General features: G+C 42.0%; 1 pseudogene; it reads right to left on the bottom strand.

Annotated features, from left to right (window-relative positions):
- Positions 1–933: 933 nt before the first annotated feature.
- LOC126455740 (dehydrogenase/reductase SDR family member 11-like) overlaps positions 934–24,968 on the bottom strand; it is an 80,556-nt pseudogene continuing 56,521 nt past the window's right edge.

Below are 24,968 nucleotides of genomic sequence, written 5' to 3'. Positions count from 1 at the left end.
CACCTTGAAGAGAGAGCATTTCGAGATCTTACCGCCTGCACTGACAATGTTTCAGCAGCGTCTTTAAGTTCACAGTAGTCAGTTGTATGCATCTGAATCGCTGGAACGAGTTCGTAATTTCAGCTGATGGAACTGCTGAGGTATGCACTGCTTCTCACAAAGACCATGTAGCTTCTGGTAATGATGTTGCAAAGATGTATTCCGTGATTTGACATTTGGAACAAGTCCAATGTCATGACACGAAGTACTAAAATCACAAGAGCTCTGAAAACGCATTTTGAAAACAAAATATGTTTAGAACGTTGACATTTTCCACTCTTCATATATTTCTTGTCATAATTTCTCTGGTCTTGAATACCTCTGAAATTGGGAATCACATCCATTTATGTGACTTGTTTCGTAAGTCACTCACATTGGATGGCACCGACATTTCATACATATTTTAATTTTTAATCTTCCACTGTGACAGAAGAACCTTACGATCGTAGACGCAGAACAAAAGACTGATGTTAATGAAGTTTGTTAATATACGAGTTATTAACCCATGATCTTCAGAAAATTGACAGGGCTGCTTCACATGCATAGATTGATTCAGTTTATCTCTGTTGTAGCGTGTGTCACGTTTATTTTCCACTGTGTATTTTTTTACTGTATTACTGATGATGTCACAGGTGTAGTCTCCCGGTTCGAGGCTCTCTGAGCTGTTTCCAATCTGAACATCGCTGTTCATGAAAGCTGAAGGTTTAACAACAAGCTATAATCTGAAGAATTTAGTTACCAAATACTATACAGAGAAAGTGTTTTCGTGGTTATTTACACTTATATTATGCATTCAGATTTTCTATTGCATTTTGCGTCGTATACTAGGGTACTGCTGCTGTAAGAGGATTCGCAGCGTCTTTGGCGAATTTTATGAAGCACTTTAATATTTCGTCAGCAATATAAATCTCCTGTTGGACGAATGATAATATCGTAGACCTGCAACAGAAAAAGGAAAATTATTCGCTGTTATACAAGAACACAGAAGAGAAGACACCCACGTAAACATTTGATAAATCGAAATGCACCAAAGCAAAGACATAACACATTTTCTTAAAGCCATTTTACAGTATGATATTCACCAACTGTAGTAGCAGTGTGCAACTGGACTCAATGACTCTAATATACAAAGATATACATCTAAATTCGTGACAGGTATTTTATTAAGTCGCAGTGCGTTTCGGATACGGTGAGTCCATCATCAGTAGATAATGTTGCTTCGTCTTTAGCCTATGATTCAGTATTTCGTCACTCTACCTTGTTGTCTGTCAGTTACGGGTTTTGTATATTTTGTGTTTGGGAAAGTTAAAATCTTAGAATAAGATTACTCCTAATTAGACCTTGGCCTGAGTCAGTTATAAGATGGCAGGTCATGTCATGTCACTCCCGATGCCGAGACGTTCATATCGTTGTAGCAGTATATTATGTAATAATTTTTTAATATATAAGAGTAATAAAATGTGTTTCTGGCGTTTGTTACTACAACTGTACGCATCATGAAAAATCTGCAGACAGTGTTAGAAAGATTACTGTCGTTTATAAATTTTAATTCTGTTTAAGTCTGTGGAGTGTACACATATTAAGCAAGTTAGTAAATACATAAATATAGTATATACTGTAACTATCAAATATGTCTGTCACAGGCAGTAAGAAATCAAGAAACAGAGCTTTAAAATGCTGCATTAGAAACAAATATGTATTATAGTACGAACACAGATTCCCAAAAGCACTTCCAATTTTGTAAACAACATTTCTGCTTTAAGATGCTATCTGTTGTGTCAGCTGACATACAAGTTTTCAGGGTACAGAGCACTTATTGTTGTTAATTGTCGCTAGACAACTAAATCCGATCCGTTCTCAGGGCATGGTCGCAGCAACCTTGGCTGAAACATCAGTTTGCCTTCCAGCGAGAGCGGCCTGAGCTAGCCATTGCGCGCGCGCTACGCTTACTAGGCCGTTGAGAGCTGTGGGCGCCGCGGAAAGCAAGTTTTCGTGTGTTGTTTTTACAACGCCTGCAGATTGTCGTGTTCCGCGCCTCGAAGCATGGGAGTGAAGGGTGCGCAGAGGAAACCTGCCGCTACGAAGGGTCCTTCGGTTGTGCAACTCACTGTGCCTGCCGACCATGCAAGGAATTCCCGAAAAGACGAGTCGCGGCCTGTCCCCCCTTTGTACGTCAAGTGCAAAGGCGGGTGGACAGCGCTGTTAGACACCATGACGCATTGCGCTAGGAACGAGGTAGTCTACGAGTCTGTCGATACAGACTCGCCGATCTGCGTTCGAGCTGCAAACGTGGCCGACCACAGGGCGATCGAGGTCGCAGTGGCCGACCACATCGTCGACGTGCCGCCGGCGCGCGAGAAGGCACCTTCCGTAGGAAGGACGAAGACGACCGAGGCACTCCTCAGGGGGTTACCTCGGTGCTGCGATGAGGCAGCGGTCCCGTAAGGGCTGCTGCGAGCCGGGTTTGGTAATGGAACCGCAGGGTTGCACAACCGGACCAATAGGAAGAGGGCGCCGCTATATGCCGTGACCGTGCAACGGGTCGACGGTGGGAGCGACATCATCGACTTGCGGGAGTTGCTGGGCTCCGCGGTTACGGCAGAGGCTCTCCCGACCGCCGTGGACCCCCAGCCCCAGTGCTTCAGGTGCCAGGGCGAGGGCCATGTTGCGAAGTATTGCCGCAACGCGGCGCGGTGCGTCAAGTGCTCAGGTGAGCACGACAGCCGCGCCTGCGACCGCGGAAGCAACGCTCTGCCGACTTTTGTCCGGTGTGGCGGGCCCCGCACGTCGCCAGTTGGTGCAGTTGCCCGGCTTTCTCGTGCCGCAGGCGTGCCGAGGGCGGCGAGGCGGCCGCGGCCGCACCGACGCAGCGGCAGAAGCGAAGACGACGTGGGAAACGGCCTAGGGCGCAGAGCAGCCCGGCGCAGCCGAGGGACGGCGCATAGCAGCTCCACCCACCAGGGGCAGGGACGACCGCCCGGAAACGGGCAGTCAGGATGCAGCTCGCGCTCCCGAGAAGAAATGTGACCTCGAACTCGGCACCGCCGTGAAGGAGGCCACTGCAGCCCTCAAAGCCGCCATGGCGGCAGAGAGGGCAGCCTTCGCAGCCGCCGTGGCTGCAGAGCAGGAAGAGGCCTCGAGGCAACTGCGAGCAGTCTTCGCCCGAGGCCTCAGCGCAGCAGTACCTGCGAACACTCTTGCGACCTCGCAGAGGGACGTTCGCGCGCCTGTCCCAGCGGTTGCCCCAGCAGCGCCGCAGGTGAAAGGTGCAAAGAAGAAAACCGCCGCCCCAGCGGAACCGGTGGCGACGCCGACCACTGCGGGAGCGGCCCCCGCAAGGGATCGAGAAGACAACAAGGAATACTCCATCGCACGAGCGCGAGCGAACGGTTTGCATTTGGCTCAAATGTCTCTGAGCACTATGGGACTTAACATCTGTGGTCATCAGTCCCCTAGAACTTAGAATTACTTAAACCTAACTAACCTAAGGACATCACACAACACCCAGTCATCACGAGGCAGAGAAAATGGTGTGAATTTCTCCGACGCAGAATTGGTGCAGTTCTCTGAACAAGCGGAGCTCCTCGAAGCTACAATACAGAAGGCCTGCGCCGTGCAGTAGAGGAGGACCCTGAACGGAGGCAGGTCGCCTGATGAAGCTGTACCAAGTCACTGACGACAAGGCGCAGCAGAGGGCCTAACAGCAACGCATGCGTTGCCGCGCCGAATTCCTTTGTTACAGGGAAGAAGCCACTGCAGCCGGCCCAGGAGACTACAAGCGAGCCCAGCCGTAGCACCAGGACGGACCCAGTTAACGACCACGCAGCACATAGGTAACGATACACGATTCCTCACACTAACCTTACCTCACCTTGCATGTTCTGTCGCACCTAGCAAGTCGCTACTGCCCTTACTACCCGTCCTACTGTCGCAAAGGTTTTATTTCCCTTGGCGCTTGCCTTGGCACTTGCCTTGGCACTTTTTTTCCTCTGCCCTTACAACCGCTACCCTTCAATCGTTTTGGACCACTTCTATTTCCTGAGGGACCATGTTAATGAGTAATCTTACCCAGCCCGCATCCTGTGACGCCTGATTCAAAAACTAACATGTTATACAGAGGTGACAGTAGAACTTTTGGTTCGGTCACCACGTTGGTGAGGGTGTGGACGGGCCCCATCCTGCACCTTCCAGCGGCAGTTATAATACATTGGACAAAAAAAAAAAAAAAGAATGGACGCCCCCAGAAGCCATGGTGACGGTTATACCGAGTAACGCTTCCTACGGCCTCAATAACAGCCTCACTTTCCTTGACATGGATGCATGCACAGATACGATTAGGAAGTGTGTCATAAGGACGTTGTGTCCTCTCCTGAGTCATGCTGGCCCTCAGTGACGGCTCCTTGACACCCTGGAAACTCAAACAGAACGGAGTTTACGACCGATCTGGCCATACACATTCTTTGTCCAGGAGAGATCTAGCTATCTTGCTGGCCACAAGAGTAACTCTGTATAGCCCAAGCAGTTCACAGAATCACTACCAAGTGCGGAAGTACAGTGTCCCATTAAAAAATTACAACAAGATATTGTTGCATGAGTGGTAACGCTTGAGGACGCACGACGTCTGCTACGTACCACTCTGCCGTCAGAGTTTCGTCAACGACGACCAGCCTTGACCTGAACTCACACGCGATGGCTCCTCACACGGAGAGTTTGCTGCAAACCACTTTGCCTCTCCGAAACACCGGAGGAACGGGACCTCTCCCCAGATCGCCGCCATATTCGCCGTCGATGGTCATCCAGGGTCGTGCAGAAATACGTTTCATCCTCAACACTGTGCGACACCATTCGTCAGCACTCCATGCTTTGTAGTCACGGCACCACTCCAAACGCACCCACATGGGTCGTGTTGGTAACTTTATCCTACGCAGGGGATGGCAATTCCCTAGTCTGCTTGCTGCTGGTTTTTGACCGCGGGTGCGAGATTAAACACAATGTTCAGTACTTTCTCTCTGATGACAGGTGAGGATGTGTGCACGATTCGGCGATCCTCCCTTTCCGTGGTCTGTTGTAGAGGCCCGGAACGTTGATAAAAAGTATGCCTGCCCTCATATGTGAGGCAACATCACAAATATACACGTTGCACTATTCGCCCTAGCGGCCAAATGGAGACATTTCGTAATTTTGTGATTCCTGTTTATGTTCTCCAATAGCATGTGAACAGTGCAGGTCTGTGAAGAAACAGCTTTCAGAATAGAGATCATATTACCAGAACTGTGTCACCGTAACTGACGTAGTAGTAACCAATCTAAAAATGGCTCTGAGCACTATGGGACTTAACTTCTGAGGTCATCAGTCCCCTAGAACTTAGAACTACTTAAACCTAACTAACCTAAGGACATCACACACATCCAGGCCCGAGGCAGGATTCGAACCTGCGACCGTAGCAGTCGTGCGGTTCCAGACTGCAGCGTCTAGAACCGCTCGGCCACTCTGGCCGGTCAGTAACCAATCTCTCTGTGTCCAATGTTTGCATTGTTATGAGACATTTCAGCATTTCTGCAAATGATAATGGCACGGAGTAAGGAACAGATCTTACTGAAGCTTCAGGAAGGCGATTTCGGCTGCGGTCGTTAACGAACTTCTCTGAGGCCTATCGAAGCTGTATTGACAGACGAATAGGGAACAGACTATAAAATAATACCAGCAGCGGAGGTGCTTCCTTTCATTATTACAGCCCTGGTAGCTTGCAAAGTTAGCCTTAACTCCTCTCCACTCGAAGTGCGAAGACTTCACAGGAAGAACAACTGTCAAAGAATAAAGACTGTTGTAACATGAACGTGTGAAAGATATTCGTTCTACAAGACTTAGCTTTTCCATAGTACAGCCGAAAGGAAGTTTTCTACTGCTCATGCAACAGAATCAGCATGAAGCAGCAAGCATTTTAACTGAAAGAGCAACAGTAACCATCACCTGGCAGTCCACAAGAAAGAATATCATTTAACGTTGTTACTATCACGTCCCTTCAAGATTGTTTACTTAGCAACAAGAGTTCGCCAGCGTGTCTATCAAACTATATTTTATACAGCCATCCTTTTAGGTTGCGTACTTTTAATATTATTTTTCAGTATTAGCTAGTGTTAAATTCCTGTCCTCTTTTTTTCAGTAAGCCTCGCACTCAAGCAACAATTTCTCATTTTAATTAAAATTGTTGCTGTCTGACTAAGTATCCGTGCTGTTTTTCTGGGACAGTATTTGTCGCACACTGGCGGCTAGCCATCCAGAGAGCACCGCTGGGTGTCCCTGCTGCTCACAAATGCCCATTCAAAAATAGTTCAAAGGCTCTGTGCACTATGGGACCTAACACCTCATGCCATCATTCCCCAGAACTTACAACTACTGAAACCTAAATAACCTAAGGACATCACACAGACAACCATGCCCGAGGCAGGATTCGAACCTACGACCGTAGCGCCTAGAACCACTCGGCCACTACGGCCGGCAATGGCCATTCGCTCCCACATTCTGGCCACCCGCCTGGCAGCTGCTGAGAATATGTGCGATGTCTTTGATGTGAAAGAACTACGGCTCGGACGCAACTACAACCCTGCCTTGCTCAGAGTCAAATCAATGTCCAGAATCCAAATCACAATAACTTTATTTTTAACAAATACGTATAACAATTGTAATGAAGCTGGGGCAAGTAATGCATTTCAATGTCACAGCACTTTCCTTTATTGAGAGTGAGACAGAACTGTATCTCCATCTGTTCTCTTCTCGCACTTCTAAGTCTTGGCCGGTAAGATGAAAAGAGGACGGGAATAATCGAGCATGGACTGAGAACGGCTCAATAATTCATGTAATTCCCGTAAATCCCGAACAGCGTTCATAGAAACACCTACACTAATGAGGCGTAATATTAGAACCTGCTGCTTAGCTGCGTATTGGTCCACCTTTGAAGCCCAATGCAGAAGCCATTTAGCGTTCCATGGAATTTTGAAGTTCTTGGTAGTTTCTGCAGGTATGTGGCGCTACATAGCAACGCACAGGTCAGGCAATTGCCACAAATTACAAACCAACTGTTTCTGGGAACGAATCTGGGCCCAATGTCCTATATGTTTCAGATCAGTTGAAATGGATGATAAAGACAGGGGAGTCATGTGAATGCACTGTAACACCCCTCAGACAACTTTAGCACGGTTCGGGACTTGTGACACGGACAGTTATCCTACTGCCCTGCCAGATGTCACCGCCGTCGAGGAGTACGTCAGGCAAGGAGGGATGCAGGTGATCCACAAAAACGTTCACGCTGTTCACAGCTGTGAAGGTGCCTTCAATAACTTCCACAGTCCCATGGAAGCTGAGATAAATGTCCCTCACAGAACAATACTACCCCAACCGGCCTCTATCCATAGCGAAGAGGTCGTCACGACCAATAACCTAGTGACGCAAAAAATTTTGATTCATCCCACTAGGCTACACTTCTCCATTGATCCAAGGTCCAGTCACGACGATCCAGTGCCCGCTGCAATCGTAATTACTTCGGTTAATGAGGGAATGCCTGGGAGTTGCCTGCTGTTGAGGCTCTTGTTGAAGGATGCAGACACTTGTTCGTGCACCAGCATTGTGCTCCGTCGTCGCATCTGCCACACATCGCGCCTAGCCTGCTTCACGAAGTGGGCAAGCCTCGGGCTTCACCATTCTGTGATGAGGCGTGAGGTCCACCACGTTGCGGCCCATTCGTGGTTCACCGTCGTTCTACCACATTCTGCATCTATGTATGAACTCAGCAAACCACCGTAATATACATTTCCTTTCCTACTTATTTCCTCTCGTTCCACTCGCATAAAGGGTGAGGGAACAACAACTGCCTATAAGCCTCGTTACGACCCTGAATTTCTCTCATTTTATCTTTGTGGCCCTTAAGCAAAATGTACGTTGGTGACAGACTTGATCTGCAGTAGACGAAAACAGGGTCGTCGTACCTCCAGGTATTCCCATTTCAGTTCCGTAATAGTTGCGTGCTGATCGAACCTAAGGGTCACAAATCTAGCATCACGCCCTGAACTGGTACCATGTCTTATTTTAATCCGGCCTGTTGGGCATCCCAAACACTTGAGCAGTAGTCACACTAGCATTCTGTACGCCGTCTGCTTTACAGATGAACAACTTTTCTCAGAATTCTCCAATTGAAATGAAGTCGATTGTTCGTCTTTCCTACTACCAGTCTGAGCTACTGAATCCATTTCAACTCCAACTGCACTGTTACGCCAAGATATTTAATTGATGTGACTGTATTAAGCAGCACATTACTAATGCCGTATTCGCATTTACAGGATTATCCCTGCTATGCATCAGCATTAGAATAAATTTTTCCACATTCAGAGCAAGCTGCCACCCATCACCAACTAGAAATTTTGTCTAAGTCAGATCATTTATTTATGTGGAGATTAAGTGTGGCCCTGTCTTAATTCCCTGGGGAACGCCTATTACTTAAAAATTCTTCGGGGCAGTCACATAACTGTGTACATTGTTGACGAACGTCTGAGCATACGGTTTAGGTTCAATCGGTACCCGAGTGAAACGGTTACCAGAAATCTAGGAAAGAAATCTAGGAATATGCAATCTGCCTCTTGTGCTCCGTCCATGGCTCCTACGATATAATGTGAGAAAGGGGCAAACTGAATTACGTAGAAATGATGCTTTCTAATTCTGTGCTGATTTGTGTCCAGAAGATTTTCTGTTTCAAAAAACTTTATTATGTTCGACCTCCGTATGTTTTCAAGAATTCTGCAGCACATCGATGTCACGTATATTTGTCTGTAATTCTGCTGGTCAGTTTTTTACCTTACGTGAATGCAGGAGTCCCCTGCACTTTTTTTTCCAGTCGCTTTGGACTTTGTCCTCGGAGATAAATTCGCTATAAATGTAAGCTCAGTAAGAGGCCAATACCATGGAGCACTCGCTTTAAAACCGAATCTGAATCTCTTTCAAATTTGTTCAGTTGCTTTCCTACGCCAGGCATGTCTATTTCTACGGTCTTCATGCAGGAGTCTGTGCGACATTCAAATGATGCTGTGTTTGTACGATCCCCCTGAGTGAACGATTTCTTAAAAGCGAAATCTGAAACTTCATCCTTCCTTTTGTTTTCAGCTTCCGCCACACAAAACTGGATGCAGTAAGCACGCCAACATGGAATAGCGACAGCGTTGTCGAGATGCTCCTTTCCAAGCGCCACGACATATCAGAGTTTCTTATTTCTGTAGATTTCCTCAACAGCGGCCCATATTGGCGCTGGAGTGATTCCCCTTTCGCCTCTGGTCCACTTATATAATTTAGTTACCGCATCGCTTGCTCGTAACAACAACGGACGGCACCTATTCTCGCATTGGGCTGTCGTCATATATTTTGACCCATGAGTGCCATTTACTATAGAGATGGCGGACTATGAGGGGCTATCATTCGTTGACATTTTCATGCGGAAGAATCCGTGCTTTATTGTGGATATTGTATCTACAAGATGAAACACACAGCACCGTACCTAATAGTCAGCAGTTGGCACCATCCACTGTAACCTAACATTCCATTCGTAATCGTGATGCCTTTGGTCGGATCCATCTGCGACAAGAAGAGACTATTCGCGAAATTGCGACATATGTGTGTAACCTTCTACAACAAAGGCTGCTGGAAGAAGCTTCAGACGGTCAACATTACCTATCAAGTACTCTTAACCGTGTCCACAACTACCTGCGATATATTATCATTACTTTGAACATATATAGGGTGACAGGTATTGAACTACGTGAAAAACAGAAACGTTAACTATTTACAAACTACGATATGCATACACTTTACTCAACATAGAAACGTCTCTACAAATATTCTGATGTTATGACATGTTCGACATGCCTGCCATCATTGGCGATGATGTGGCGCAACCAAATAGCGAAATTCTGAGTGACCCGCTTATTTGTTGGATCACTGATGTTGTCGAAGACCTCCTGAATGGCTGTTTTCAGCTCATCAGTGGTTTTGGGGTTGTTGCTGTACACCTTATCTTTAATACAGTCCACAATATGGAGTCGCAGAGTCGAATGTGTTCAGATCCGGAGAACATGGCGGCCAATCGAGACCCACGCCAGTGGCCTCTGGGTACTCCAGAGCCAGAATGCGGTCCCCAAAGTGCTCCTCCAGGACATGAAACGTTCTCCCGCTTCGATGGGATCGAGCTCCATCTTGCATGAATCATATCATCTTCTAGAAATTATTATCACCTTGGGTTGTGGGGATGAAGTCATCTTCCAAAATCATCACGTGGGCTTCGATAGTCACCGTAACATCAAGGAATATTGCACCACACAGTCACCAATTCAGGGTGAAGAGACTTCCCGATCGCGGAATGCGGATTCTCAATCCCCCAAATGTGCCAATTTTGCTTATTGACGATCCCATCCAAATGGATGTGGAATTCGCCGCTAAACCAAACCATAAAATTGCCACCATATCCTGCGGCCAATCGCGCCATTTGTTTTCTTCTGTGGATATCATGTTCGATATTAGAAACAAACCTATCCTAGTGCTCCTGGTGTGCTTTCGTTATTACGCATTTAGCGTTATTCCATGTCCCCTTATAGTATTGTTTCTTCTCAATAGTTGGTTTGCTTAAGTATTTTATATTGCATCCTGTTTTTCTTTGACAGCTTTCATTATATCCTCATTCCAAATTTTTAGGCCTTTTCTTACTATAGGCTTTCTCCTGTTTGGGTCTGGGATGTCTTCAAAATTATGAAAGAAAAAGTTCTACATTGATTCACACTGTTGGTTAAGGATTCATTGAGGTGATTTTATCTTGTGAATGTAAATCCCTCCTGTAACCCTTTGTTTATAATATGTGGGCCACAAATTGTTATTGATATTACCAAAAGAGTATTCATGATGAGCAATATGCGATGCAAATCTGGTCTTATTTAATATCTTGCGTCCTGTACAGAAGCAAGAAGAGGAGCATGTTATTTTGCATCTGCCAGGCTTTCGATGCCACTCTTCACCGGAATAATGTGAAAAAAATTTATTCTGTAGTTTAATGTCTATGTGGAACGGTATTTCATATAGTTCAACAGTTGTCACCATGTACTATATCCCGACTAACTGTCAACTAAGAAGAGTGAGTGTGGCTACAAGTACATCGGGCAAACGAAAGACTGTATCAAGTGGGATACATAATCAGTTTACACTTTGATCGGAAGGACAAGTCGACAGCGAAAACATCAGAGGCGGGCACAAGTTCTCCTTTAATAAATGATATTTTGATTTATTTGGATATAAATATGCAATCAGTTGTTTTTTTGGAGTTCTGATACGACTTATTGTACCAAAAGCTAGTTTTCGAGCCACTGCAGGTTCATCACTTGGTGTAAATGTTACACCAACATTATGTCGTACACCAAATGTATCTAGACGCTGTGGTGATAGTGCTGGATAAGTCAACGGAAATTTTGTAATTGGTAACGAAACGCAAAGGCTGTTATGTTATGGGTACTTACAGGGCACTGCATGCTGATATTAAGGGTAAATCCGTTCCCACAATGCACATTATCGAATATACACAGTAGTTAACTACACCTGGTTGATACTTATTCACAGGAGGAAAACGCTGGATGTAACTACAAAGAATATGAAATCGGTAGATGTCTGTCTTTCCTACCCATGGTCTTCGGCGCAAAGGGCTCTGCATGAGAGAATACAAGCACAGATAACATATTTAAGTCAGTTTTCCTAGCTGCAGGTATGTTCTTATATTGGCAATGTACATCTAATATGGATTAAAAAGTCACACAAGAGACAAACAAAGTGAAATATTAAGTATGTAATTAAAGAGCAAATGGGTTATAGTACACCATATTTGTTACGTGACTATGAGAATATAATTTATGCAAGAGGATGAATATTTCTTATCACCTCCATTTCTCTTTAAGTATTAGGCAGGAATTGCCTGTTATGGCACCCATCTCTGTCGGGGTATTCCTCGCTCTCTTCTCCCATGGCACTTATAATTCCTTGTCTTTTAGGGAAGTCTCTCACTCTCCATTCTTTGTTGATGTTCGTTCCATTTTCTTCTGTAACCTCGAATTTTATCATTGAGTCTAAAGATTTGCAGTTCTTCTCTAATATCTTAATTTCTTAGCGTGCCTTCTCTTGTTCAACCTTTAACTCCTCTAAGGAATTTGATTTCTTGTGCCTCAACCCGGCTTTCTTGCTTCTTGGTAATCATCCAGGTCTCACTTCTATAGAGCAGTGTGGGAACTGCAACAGTTTTGTAAAATTTAATTTGAGTGTCTTTCCTGGTTTTGTTTTTTAGGTACCTGTTGACTGTTCCACATACCCAACTGAATTTATTTAGCTTAATTTCAATATCTCTGCTGTAGCCATGTGTCATTTTACATCCAAGGCAACTGAAATGGTTCACTTGTGGTAAAATCTTCTGATCTATCAGTATTTTGGTCCCAATTGGTTCTTTCCCCATGAAGGCCATTGTCTTAGTTTTTTCTTTTGAAAGTTCCATGGTAAATTTTTCACTTATTTGTTTAAGCAAGTAGATTCCTTTCTGCAGGTCATCTTCCTTATCTTCTAGGATCACTGCCTCATCAGCATATAGTAAATCATTTAAAAGAATGTTTCTGTCTAGGTAGATGCCTTTATGAAATACTGATTTCCATATATGTATTATTTCATTAATGCTGGTGTTGGACAAAGTTGGAAAGATGCAGAACTTTGTTGTACCCCTCTGTTAGTTGGTATCTCCTTACTTGTTTCACCATTGAGATCTAGGCTGATATTTGTGTCTTGATATAAACTTTTTATCACATTTACTAGATGCTTTGGATATCCGCGATTCATCATTATTCCCCAAAGTTTCTGTCGATTGATATTGACAAAAGATTTTTGAAAGTCAATAAAAGCAATGTATTTTGTCTTATTACACTCTCTTCGTTTTTATATTATTTGCTGTAGAATAAAAGCCGCATCTATTGAGGAGTGTCCTTTTCTAAAACCCATTTGTTCCTCATGCAGTCAGTACTGATTCTGCTATGTTTTAACGTCTTGTATTTAAAATCTTAGCACACACCTTGTATGCTGAGTCCAGTAAACTTATTCCTCTGTAATTATTGCATAGGCTATTATCTCCTTTTTTAAAAATTGATATCACTGTAGCTGTTGTCCAGTCGTTGGGAATACTCTTGTTCTTCCAACATTGGTTGAAGAGATGTAGCAGTCGTTGGTGTAGCATCATTCCTCCAAATTATAATAATTCAGCTTTAATGCCGTCTTTTCCTGTTGCTTTTCTGTTCTTAAGTGATGTTAGTGCAGATGATAATTCGTCAGACTGCATTTCATCTAATCCTTTCTATTCTAGTTGTTCAATTTCCGTTTCTTGTGCTTTATGATCATACCACAATTCGCTGTACAGATTTATCCACTCTTCTTCTTCAACACAATTTATTTGTATTTTCTCTCTTTCTGGTGTGTTTCATGCTTTTAAAAACCTTATTTGGCATTTATTGTCTTCTGTGGATATAATGTTCGATATTAGAAATAAACCTATCCCACTGTTCCTGATGTACTTTCTTTACTACGCGTTTAGCGTTATTTCCTTTCTCCATATAGTACTGTTTCTTCTCAATAGTAGAGTTGCTTAAGTATTTTATATATGCATCCTGTTTTTCTTTGACAGCTTTCATTATATCCTCATTCCAAATTTTTAAGCCTTTTCTTATTCTAGTCCTTTTCTGTTTTGGTCTGGGATGTCTTCAAAATACTGAAAGAAAAATTTCTACATTAATTCACATTGTTGGTTAAGGATTCTGTGAGATGATTTCAGCTTGTGAATGTAAATCTCTCCTATAATCCTTTGTCTATAATATGTGGGGTACAAATTGTTATTGATACTACCAATAGAGTGTTCATGATGAGCAATATGTGATGCAAATCTGGGCTTATTTATGTTTTTGCATCCAAAGTCCTCTTTATATTCTTTGTAGCACGTTGCAAAATTTTTCCCGTTTGTCCTGTACAGTAGCAAGAACAAGAGCATGTCACGCTTTCGATGCCACTCTCCATTGTATTAATGTGAACAACTCTTATTCTGTAGTTTAATGTCTGTGTGGAACGGTATTTGTTATAATATCTGGTCTGAAAACATTTGTAAGTTTGTATGACACTTTGTCAAGAAATGTAAGGCGGGCAAATTTTGTCGTTTATTTCTTGGCTTCTGATGCTGGTAGTTGCTTAAGTTAACTTTAGATTTTTCAACTAGGGTGTTTATGAGGGAACTGTTATATATTTTTGGCTATAGTTTTAAGTATGTTCATTTATTTACATTCATCTGCTTCACTGATGGTGTTGCATAGCGTGCACTTCCAAGATTACCTGAATAGATTTTGTGTTGGTCAGGATGGTATGCGTTATTGGTAATTGTAACATCAGCAGTGGTCGATTTTCTATGTGTTTGGGAGGTATGCTTGTTCTGGTGACGACAAATACTGAAAATAGTCATATGAATCAAATTAATTCCTTCATGTCCCCGACGTTCAATTATGATGCTGATATTTAAGTACATTTCATTCATGTCATCAACTGAACTATTTACTTCTTCCTTTGGACCAGTGAAAAGTGCCATTGTGTAACTCACATATCTTTTATACCACATAATTTTGGCGGGATATTGTGGATGAATTAATAGTATTTGTTGTAGGTTGTGTACAAATAAGCCTGCAAGCAAACACACCAGGTTATTATACATTGCCAGACTAGTATCTTGTGTATAATACTTACCACTGAATAAAAACATATGTTACAACATTAAATCAAGCGATATCCTGAGTTCATAAATTTCTCCATTGATTAGCAGTTTTCTGTACCTGATAAAAATCTTTTATATTACTGACAGGTTGTATTTGAAGAATATATTTTTGTAGACATTTACTATGTCAATGGAGGCAAATATTGCAGTGTCTAGCGTTATTAGATACTTAATGTTGCTGATTAACACAAAAATATTGTTAATTGAAAAGCTGTTTTCGATAGTTTAATATTTCTTCAGCGTATTATTAAGATTTGTGGTATTTTGTGTCGTAGCTTGCTTATAACATTTACAATTGGATATATAGGATAACCACTTTTGTGTATCCTAGGTTGAGAACTTAGCCTCAAGGACTGTTTATTCATTACAACACAGAACTGGGCTTCATTAACGGTTAGTAACAAATTTAAAATTTAAGAATTTTTTCAGCTGACCGTTATAATTTAGGGGCGTGGCCTCTTTTTAGTTCAGTGATAATGTTAGATACAAAAAATTCGATTGGGTTGGAATTGTAGTCACTTCGATACACAATAACTGCTGTGTTTGGTTCTTTAGAATCAGGTGTAGTCTAGTGTGGACTTTATTACTTTAGTCTTTGTTCAATGGCTGTACTTGGGAAAACCCCTAAACACTGTGTTTTTGGGCACCAAAAGTATGCTACTAGTTGTGCTGCTGGCCGCTTCTGTAATGGTAAATCGTTGAAAATTTTACCATATGTCCTTAACATGATGTTCTCTGGGAATTTCTAAACCTTTTTTCGATTTTAACATGTGTTACAGGAATCCAGATGTTCAAATTCACCGTACATAAGTAAAACATCAGAACTGAGGCGTAAATGTAGTTTTAACTGACGTAGAGACCGCATGGCAAGGGTTCTGACGTCACTATCTTGAGCTGGAAGGTATTCGTTGGTGCTTCTTAACACCGTAAGCACCTTTCAAAAAATTGTACGAAATTTTTTGCACTTTCAAACGCCGCATGACTTGGTATACTGTAGGCGTAGCCTAAAAATATTGAGCTCTTCTGTGTAAAGGACTGTAAAGTGAACTTATATTGGACGGAAGACGATTCTGTTTTAACGTTACGAATGTGTATTTATTTTTCGTTTATATGTGTGGTAGTATGTAAATACGTCGAAGTATATAAGTAAAATGTCAAGACTTTACTGAGATACAGACTTCATCTTATACAAGCAGCACACCCTGCTGTAACAGGGCAAAGAAGGGAATTAGTTGAAGAATTCTTCTGTCAGAGCACAGAAAAGACAAATACGCCTACTCTGTAAAAGATTCAGAGAGAAGTGGGGAACCAGCTGCCTCAGTCCCCTTTCCGCCTTCCCCACCAAAAGTTTTTGGCATGAGACCATATTCACGCTTTCTTGTGCAGCAAGACAGTAGCAGAGAGACACTCACATTAGAAAAGAGAGAGAGGGAGAGGAGTTGGGGGATGTGGCAGCGAAAGAGGAGGAGATGGATGAATGTTATAATAGTGGGAACTAAAGAGAGAGGAGACAATGGAAAGCAGAAAGAGAGATGAGTGGAACCACACATAGGCGTAGAGGTCTGGAACGTTCCCATCCTCCCTCCCAATCAACAAAAGTTAACAAGAAAAGCCCGCCCACTTTCTCCCACACCACCCACGCTTTTAAGTTTCCTAATCTAGAGACCAAAGCCTCAGGGAAACCATCCCCAAGGACACAAGTGGAGAGGAGACAATAGTGGCTGAAAAGAAAGATAACAATGGCAGTGTGTCACAGAGAGACAATGAAAGTGAAAGAAGGAGACAGTCGTAAAGAAGAGCGAGAGAAGGGTATGATGACAATGACAATGGGAGAGAGACAGACAGGAGAATGACCAATGGGAGAAAAAGTAGACATGGGAAGGATATGTAGCAGTGAGAGGGAGATGATGAATACAATGACATCGGTACTAAGAGGGACTGGGTAAAAGGAAATAGAATGTTGTGTTTTGAAAGAGTGCGAATATTTCACATGCCAGAATCATTGATGAGTTGGTCAAAATGAGGACTGACACAGTTGGTTACCCACTTTTCAGTTAAAGTCCTTTATAGAGCAGTCCATTTGCATTCTTTGTGCTCAAATAGTGGTATTTTACTGCTGGTATATACTGCTACATTTAACAATAAGTCGCAGGCTTTCCTAAGTGATCATAGTAATGTTGCCGACCAAAGTTTCTTTTCTTTTTGACTGGTAAACAGAAGAAAATTCTGTCTTATTGTTCTCATCCTTTTCATACACTCCTTTATTTTCTTTTGAATCAGCAGAACTAAATATGCTACTTTGTTTCTTACCCAATAACTTGTTTCCACTTATGTCAATTTCATCTGTGTCTCATAAATTCCTCATAAGCGCTATTACACTGTCAACATTCTACATCCTGTTATCGTATCTCGAGGTGGATCTTCAATTATTATTGTTATTATTATTATTACTATTATTATTGGCCCTTGATGTAAGTTTAATATTTATCTGAAATGGGCTGTGTGCGTTAGTAGCAACCAATGTTTTATTTATTAACATTATAAAACTTAATGAACCTTTTATCAAATTTCGAACAACTATCTCTTTAGTGTAAAGAACCTGTGCAAGATGTCGATTACCTATGATAGTCTGTAATTTTCGTAGGAAGAAGAAATGCCTAATTAAATAAATGTTTTATACACAGAAAAGGTTATCTGCATCTTTTATGACCATTATCAATACGTACTTGAACATGTGGAGGTTGCGATAACATATAGATAACTGCATCCGCTATATCTTCACGTTCCTTCATAGGCGTATGCATATTTTCCAGTGCTTCAAGCGAATACTTCTTTAAGTTATTATATATAGCTGTTTTCACAATTCCTGGCGATATTTCCATAAAAGAAATCAAAGGTTAACAAACAGAAGACAATACTTAGTTTTAAAAACTGTTTTATTTGCCCTTGAAATTTATTATTTATCTAAGGATCATTTATATATTTCTCAAACTTATTATCCTAGTTCAAGTATATTAAAAGTACGACGGTTATTGAGCAAGTAACAAACAATCGGTCACAAAGTGGTAGCCACAGTGAAAATCAAAAATGTTTTGCAACAGTTGCTTACAACTTCCACCTCCTTCTCTACATAGTCGCCGCTCCGACTTAGACGTCTGTTCTAGCATTGTACGAACTTTAGAATACACTCATCAAGAAGGCAGCTTACTGTGTTTTCCGACAATTTTCTACTCTGGTCTGCAGCTCGTTGTTTGTGTCAAAATGTTGTCTTCATAGCCGGCAGTTCATCTGAGCAGGGAAGAAAATATTTGGGAGCAAATTGCGGGCTGTATGGTGGGTGATCAAACACTTCCCATGGAAAACGCTGCAGGAGAGTCCTCACTGTCCTTGAAGTGTGCGGTCGGAAACTTTCATGAAGAAGATAATGCATGGCAGTTACGTCACGTGGAGTTGCATGAAACCAGGCCAAAAACTCCCGGCACACATCGTATTTTGTGGAAGTCACCATTCTCTGGGCGTCGTTATGCACTCATTGTGCGCTCAGAACTAGAAAGAGCAACTTGACACTATCTACTGGCATACTAGAGACACTGCCCAACATATTTGTGGAAAGTCTGATCGGATTTTCACTGTGGTTTCCATTTCGCGACCAATCATTCCTTACTTTCCAAATTAGCCCTCATACATTGTGAAATAAAGGTTTTACAACAGGTTTTACCAATAAATTACATGACTTGTTCAGTCTAGAAAACATAAAGAAGAGTTGTTAGGTCAGATTCACTTTTCACAAAGTGTTAAACTCATAGACAGAGAATAATTTTAATTACATAATTTAATTAGTGTTGCCTAAACGTCGTATTTTAGACGCCATCGAAAGTATGAAGTTGATTTAAGTATACGTCTTTATTTTTTCATGGCGTCTGTCTCGAGAATTCAGTGGTTCAGTTTCATTAGTATATTGTGTGAATTCATCTTCGACAATCCAAATAGATGCGTATGTTTGGCTTATGTACACTAAAGCTCAAGCCTGATCTTACTCAGTCTGATTAAAGAGCTACTATTTTCCAATCGTATATAAGTATTGTGAGACAGATGCTTTCGAGTAAGTGTTTAGTGCATCCACAGAATGGAGTGTGTTCTTAGCTAATGAAAGAACTTATACATGCATTACTCGGCCAAATGTCTTGAGAAATCCATAGCTGTTAGTAAGTTATGTTACGTAAGTAAAATAACATAAAGACTCGTTGCACTACTTTTAGGCACTCTTTCTGAAACACGGGTAAAATTATTTCTATGTGTGTCTTTAGGTAGCTGATCTGGCAAGAGAGTGAAACGGAAGTATAGGGCCAAAGCTTTATGTTCGTGGGTACACACACACACACACACACACACACACACACACACACACACACACAGTATCCCAGGAATACTGCAACCAACTTTGGTGGGCGGGGGTTGTTGAATGTGTCTGGGGGAACAAATCTAGAATAGCAACCCGCGCTCAGAAAGATCAGTAGTAGAAGAATGCGGTAGTTTAGAAACTAAGTCAGTATTTTCCAAAATCCTAATGTGGAATACAAGAGGCAGGACAAACTCAAATGTCTCCATCCATTAACAAATTAAAAGTTACTTCTATCCCTTCTTTCGTTGCTCCCCGAAATTGTACTGGATAGGCATTGCAAAATGTGTATGAAATTCTGTTTAGCAGGAATGAATCAAATTTGGAAGTCCATCTAGTTGGGCACAGTTTCCTCAGAGCCTAACACGTCTGTTAGTTCATCAGTTTCTTTTATACGTCATCTCCGAAACATGTAATCACTGAAGAACACATACATTCATGGCCCTTTGTCGTAAAACTGTTGCAGTTCCTACATATTCATGACGGAATCATTTCGTAGCAAATTTTGTTGCGCAATGAACAACATGTAAACTCAGTATCTAGGTAAAATGCTTTACTTCCTGATTGTAAACCTGTGGATTTGTCATTCATAGATACAGCGTAATTGTATTATTGACTACTGCATTTATCCAGCTGTATTTTCATCTTCTCTACATAATTTTATTATTTACTTTTAAAAATTCTCAGTATCATAGCCACTTACACCACTGCTTTCCTCATTTCATTCTCATTTCCATTTGAGTTAGTAAAATTTAAGTGCATATATCTTATAACACAAAGTTGGTCCATTCTGGAAGTAGTAGGGCAAGGAGAGAAAGAGACAACCTTGAGCCCAACCTAGAGGTCATTCTGGGAAATATCACGCAGTTGAGCTTCTCATATTTTGCTGATGTCAACATCAGTATTTCCTTATCTCCAGTCATTCGAGGAATTGTGTCATGCTGTTCGTACCAAGGTCAAGGAGGAGGGGGCCTGTGCACACCTACTGCCACTGTGGAAATTTTACATTAAGCACCCCCCGCCCAGGCACACACACACACACACACACACACACACACACACACACACACACACACACACACGTTGAGCACCCCCTGCATTCGTGGGAGCGAGTTTCGACTGCTGTTCACATGCATTACTAACTTCCAAAAACTCGTTTAAGGACTGCCTATGCCTGTCCTCACGTTGGTAGCTAAGTATCATTCGCTGTGGTATACTGGAACGAGTAAATTGCATACTTCTTAATTCACAAATAAAAACCGACATTTGATCTAAAATATAAGTAAGAAATTAGGAATTCTTATTCACTGAAAATGAGATTTTTACCTTAAATACTATCCCACAAGGTCTGAAAACATAAATAAGAGTAAGTCCATTTTCACATCTTACGAGGGCAGTTCAATAAGTAATGCAACACATTTTTTTTCTGAAACAGGGGTTGTTTTATTCAGCATTGTAATACACCAGGTTATACCCCAATCTTTTAGCTACACAACACTATTTTTCAACGTAATCTCCATTCAATGCTACGGCCTTACGCCACCTTGAAATGAGGGCCTGTATGCCTGCACGGTACCATTCCACTGGTCGATGTCGGAGCCAACGTCGTACTGCATCAATAACTTCTTCATCATCCACGTAGTGCCTCCCACGGATTGCGTCCTTCATTGGACCAAACATACGGAAATCCGACGGTGCGAGATCAGGGCTGTAGGGTGCATGAAGAAGAACAGTCCACTGAAGTTTTGTGAGCTCCTCTCGGGTGCGAAGACTTGTGTGAGGTCTTGCGTTGTCATGAAGAAGGAGAAGTTCGTTCAGATTTTTGTGCGTACGAACACGCTGAAGTCGCTTCTTCAATTTCTGAAGAGTAGCACAATACACTTCAGAGTTGATCGTTTGACCATGGGGAAGGACATCGAACAGAATAACCCCTTCAGCGTCCCAGAAGACTGTAACCATGACTTTACCGGCTGAGGGTATGGCTTTAAACTTTTCCTTGGTAGGGGAGTGGGTGGGGCGCCACTCCTTTGATTGCCGTTTTGTTTCAGGTTCGAAGTGATGAACCCATGTTTCATTGCCTGTAACAATCTTTGACATGAAATTGTCACCCTCAGCCACATGACGAGCAAGCAATTCCGCACAGATGGTTCTCCTTTGCTCTTTATGGTGTTCGGTTAGACAACGAGGGACCCAGCGGGAACAAACCTTTGAATATCCCAACTGGTGAACAATTGTGACAGCACTACCAACAGAGATGTCAAGTTGAGCACTGAGTTGTGTGATGGTGATCCGTCGATCATCTCGAATGAGTGTGTTCGCACGCTCCGCCATTGCAGGAGTCACAGCTGTGCACGGCCAGCCCGCACGCGGGAGATCAGAAAGTCTTGCTTCACCTTGCGGCGATGATGACACACGCTTTGCCCAACAACTCACCGTGCTTTTTCCACTGCCAGATCACCGTAGACATTCTGGAAGCGCCTATGAATATCTGAGATGCCCTGGTTTTCCGCCAAAAGAAACTCGATCACTGCCCGTTGTTTGCAACGCACATCCGTTACAGACGCCATTTTAACAGCTCCGTACAGCGCTGCCACCTGTCGGAAGTCAATGAAACTATACGAGACGAAGCGGGAATGTTTGAAAATATTCCACAAGAAATTTCCGGTTTTTTCAACCAAAATTGGCCGAGAAAAATAATGTGTTGCATTACTTATTGAACTGCCCTCGTACTTGCTCCTGTTACTTAGCAGATGGATGCATGAAAAATCGATATTTCTCTGTAAATAATTAAAAATCAGCATTTGCTTCGAAAATGTAAATAAAAAATTAAAAATTCGTATTTGTTGAAAGTGATCTGTAGCTTAAATGCGACTCCACAAACCCAGAAAACGGGAAACAATTGCAAATCCCAATTCCTCCAATCACCAGCAGAATACTGCACTGTAAAGTCGAGTCCATAGTTAGATCTTTGTACCACGACAATAGATGGCTCCAGTATCAATTAAAAAACAGCAGCAGCACGAAAAATTCAAAAATTTACATTTCTATTAGAGGTTAAAACGCTGTCTGATGTTGTAACATTGCAACACTGCAGTGCAAAAGAAAGTGTGAGTTAATTTCCACATATATACAGTCGTTAAATTAGTGACCAAAGTCTGAAGTATGCACGCCAAGGCAAAGATCAACAGTCGTCATTTTAGAAATTAGGCCTGAAAATTCGATGTCGTAAAACTACCCTTTCCAGGCCTATAGCTGCAGAAAAATATGTGCTACGTTGGCATTCAAATAGACACTGGATCTAATTATTCACAACATACCCTCAAAGTATGTGTTTCAAAGTGTTTAAATAGTCTGAAGCACCAATTTAGGAGGGACATCGATGATGCGTCGTGTTGTTCACTATAAAAAATATAAACGAAGCTTTCCAGTGGCAATTATTACTATTATTACAAATAGCACAGCACGTAAATAACTGCAGCTTGCAGTCAGAAGGCCCTGTAAAAGCTTTGTAGACTGTATTTGACCGATATTAACGCTCTCAATACCAAAGGGTTGGGGGGATACGTTACTTTATGCCTTCCTTTTGGAAATATTGATATCTAGTCAGGTGTTTTATTTCTCAAAATTTTGTAAAAATATATTTATTGTCTTTAATGAAGTCTCCCCCAGATTCTATGATTCTTCCACATTTCTCGTTTAAGTTTAATCGGAAAATTTAAGTTTAAGTGAGATGTTCATAAAGTCTTCCGCTCTTGATAGTAATGCGAATTCCCACGACAGTCGCCTTACTCCACAAATAATAGCATGGCGTGACCTTAGAACGCACGGAAATTATATTTCTATGGGTTGATAACAACAGTGGTCTCAACAATGATTCATTTCCGTTTGGGTCTTTATTGTTTCCTGTTCAAGGGTTCAAATGGCTCTGAGCACTATGGGACTCAACTGCTGAGGTCATTAGTCCCCTAGAACTTAGAACTAGTTAAACCTAACTAACCTAAGGACATCACAAACATCCATGCCCGAGGCAGGATTCGAACCTGCGACCGTAGCGGTCTTGCGGTTCCAGACTGCAGCGCCTTTAACCGCACGGCCACTTCGGCGAGCTCCTGTTCAAGGGCACTTAGTTCAGTGTTAGATACAACTGTGATTGAAAATGTAGCGACAGTCACTTAGTGACAGAGGAATACCATAGATCATGGAAGAATCTACAGATTCTCAAATTGAATTTGATGAAACTGACGACTAGTTAGTGAACCTGAAGAAGTAGGTGTTGTGCGCGAGGATATGGACAGTGAGAGAGAACCTAAGACGGCACCTGAAACTGATGACGAGGCAGCTTGCGAGTTAGTGACAAGTACATTACAAGCACTGGAAAAATTTATAGCACCAAACCTCCTCACATTAGAAGACCAGTGGCACAAAACATAGTCAGAATGAGAAGGCATAAAGGCGAAGGTAAAGTAGGAACAACAAGAGAATCATTCGAAAAGTTTTTATCTCCAGAAATTGTCAACATCATAATAAAGCGTACCAATGAAGAGGCACTGAGGCAGAAAATACCCAAGACAGACAGTATTGAACTCATGACGTATATAGGACTTCTTTTTATTATGGGGAAGGAGAATGACAGTAAGTCATCTGTTACGGATTAATGGTCCTACACTTCAGAAAGGTTTGTTTATACTGTTACCATGAGCCGAATCACTTTCCAGCAGCTTACTAAAATAATAAGATCTGATAGTAGAGAGTCGAGAAGCGATCGCAGGAAACCTGATAACTTTGCTGCAATACGAGTAATTGTTCATAAAATAAATTGACTGCGAAAATATTATTTTGTTGGGATGCACATTGTTATTGATGAAATTTTTTCATTGTTCCACGGCAAGCGTCCGTTCAAGATCTTCATGAAGGGAAAACCTGGTAAATACGGTATACTTATACGCATGCTCACAGACGCTAAAACCAGAAATGTTCTCAGCATGGAGCCTTATGCTGGGAAAAGAAATGATGGTGCAAAACAACAAAATTCCGCTGCAGCTGTGGTCAAACGCCTGGTGGTTCCTCTACATAAATCAGGGTGACATGTCACCACAGACAGGTATTACAATTCAATTGATTTGGCCGAAGATCTATGGAGGAATCACAAGCAAACTCTCTTGGGAACATTACAAGCTAATAAGAAGCATATACCTCAAGAACTGAAAGATATCTCATGACGAGAATTACATTCTAGTGAATTTGCTTTCAGTGATACTAGTACTGGAAATATTCCAATTGTTTCTTATACTCTCCGTGAAAAATCTTAAAGAAATTTACTGTTTCTATCATCTCAACGTTATGACGCCGCAGTTGGTTCACCTACTAACACTAGGAAGAAAACAATTACAAATTTACATTACGGATTCCTCCAAATTGCTTAACATCTAAGGATTATTATGGAGGAGTACGAGACCAGCTGACGAACCCTTTGGTTAATGGTAATTAATAGCGAACCCTCAGTATTACGTGATGGATAGAAGATCAGCACCGTCATGCCTTTCACTGTTGCATGGACAGCGAATCCTGTATTTTAAAAAAAAAGGAAAAAAAGTTTAATTAGCAAATATCAGTCTGACAAGTAATATGAACAGGCAAACTGCTGCGCACTGATTTATTTCAGCTCATCATTTT

The sequence above is a fragment of the Schistocerca serialis genome, chromosome 2 (genome assembly GCF_023864345.2).
Source record: "Schistocerca serialis cubense isolate TAMUIC-IGC-003099 chromosome 2, iqSchSeri2.2, whole genome shotgun sequence".
NCBI classification, from domain to species: Eukaryota; Metazoa; Arthropoda; class Insecta; order Orthoptera; family Acrididae; genus Schistocerca; species Schistocerca serialis.
This window is presented reverse-complemented; position numbering and strand designations above follow the sequence as displayed.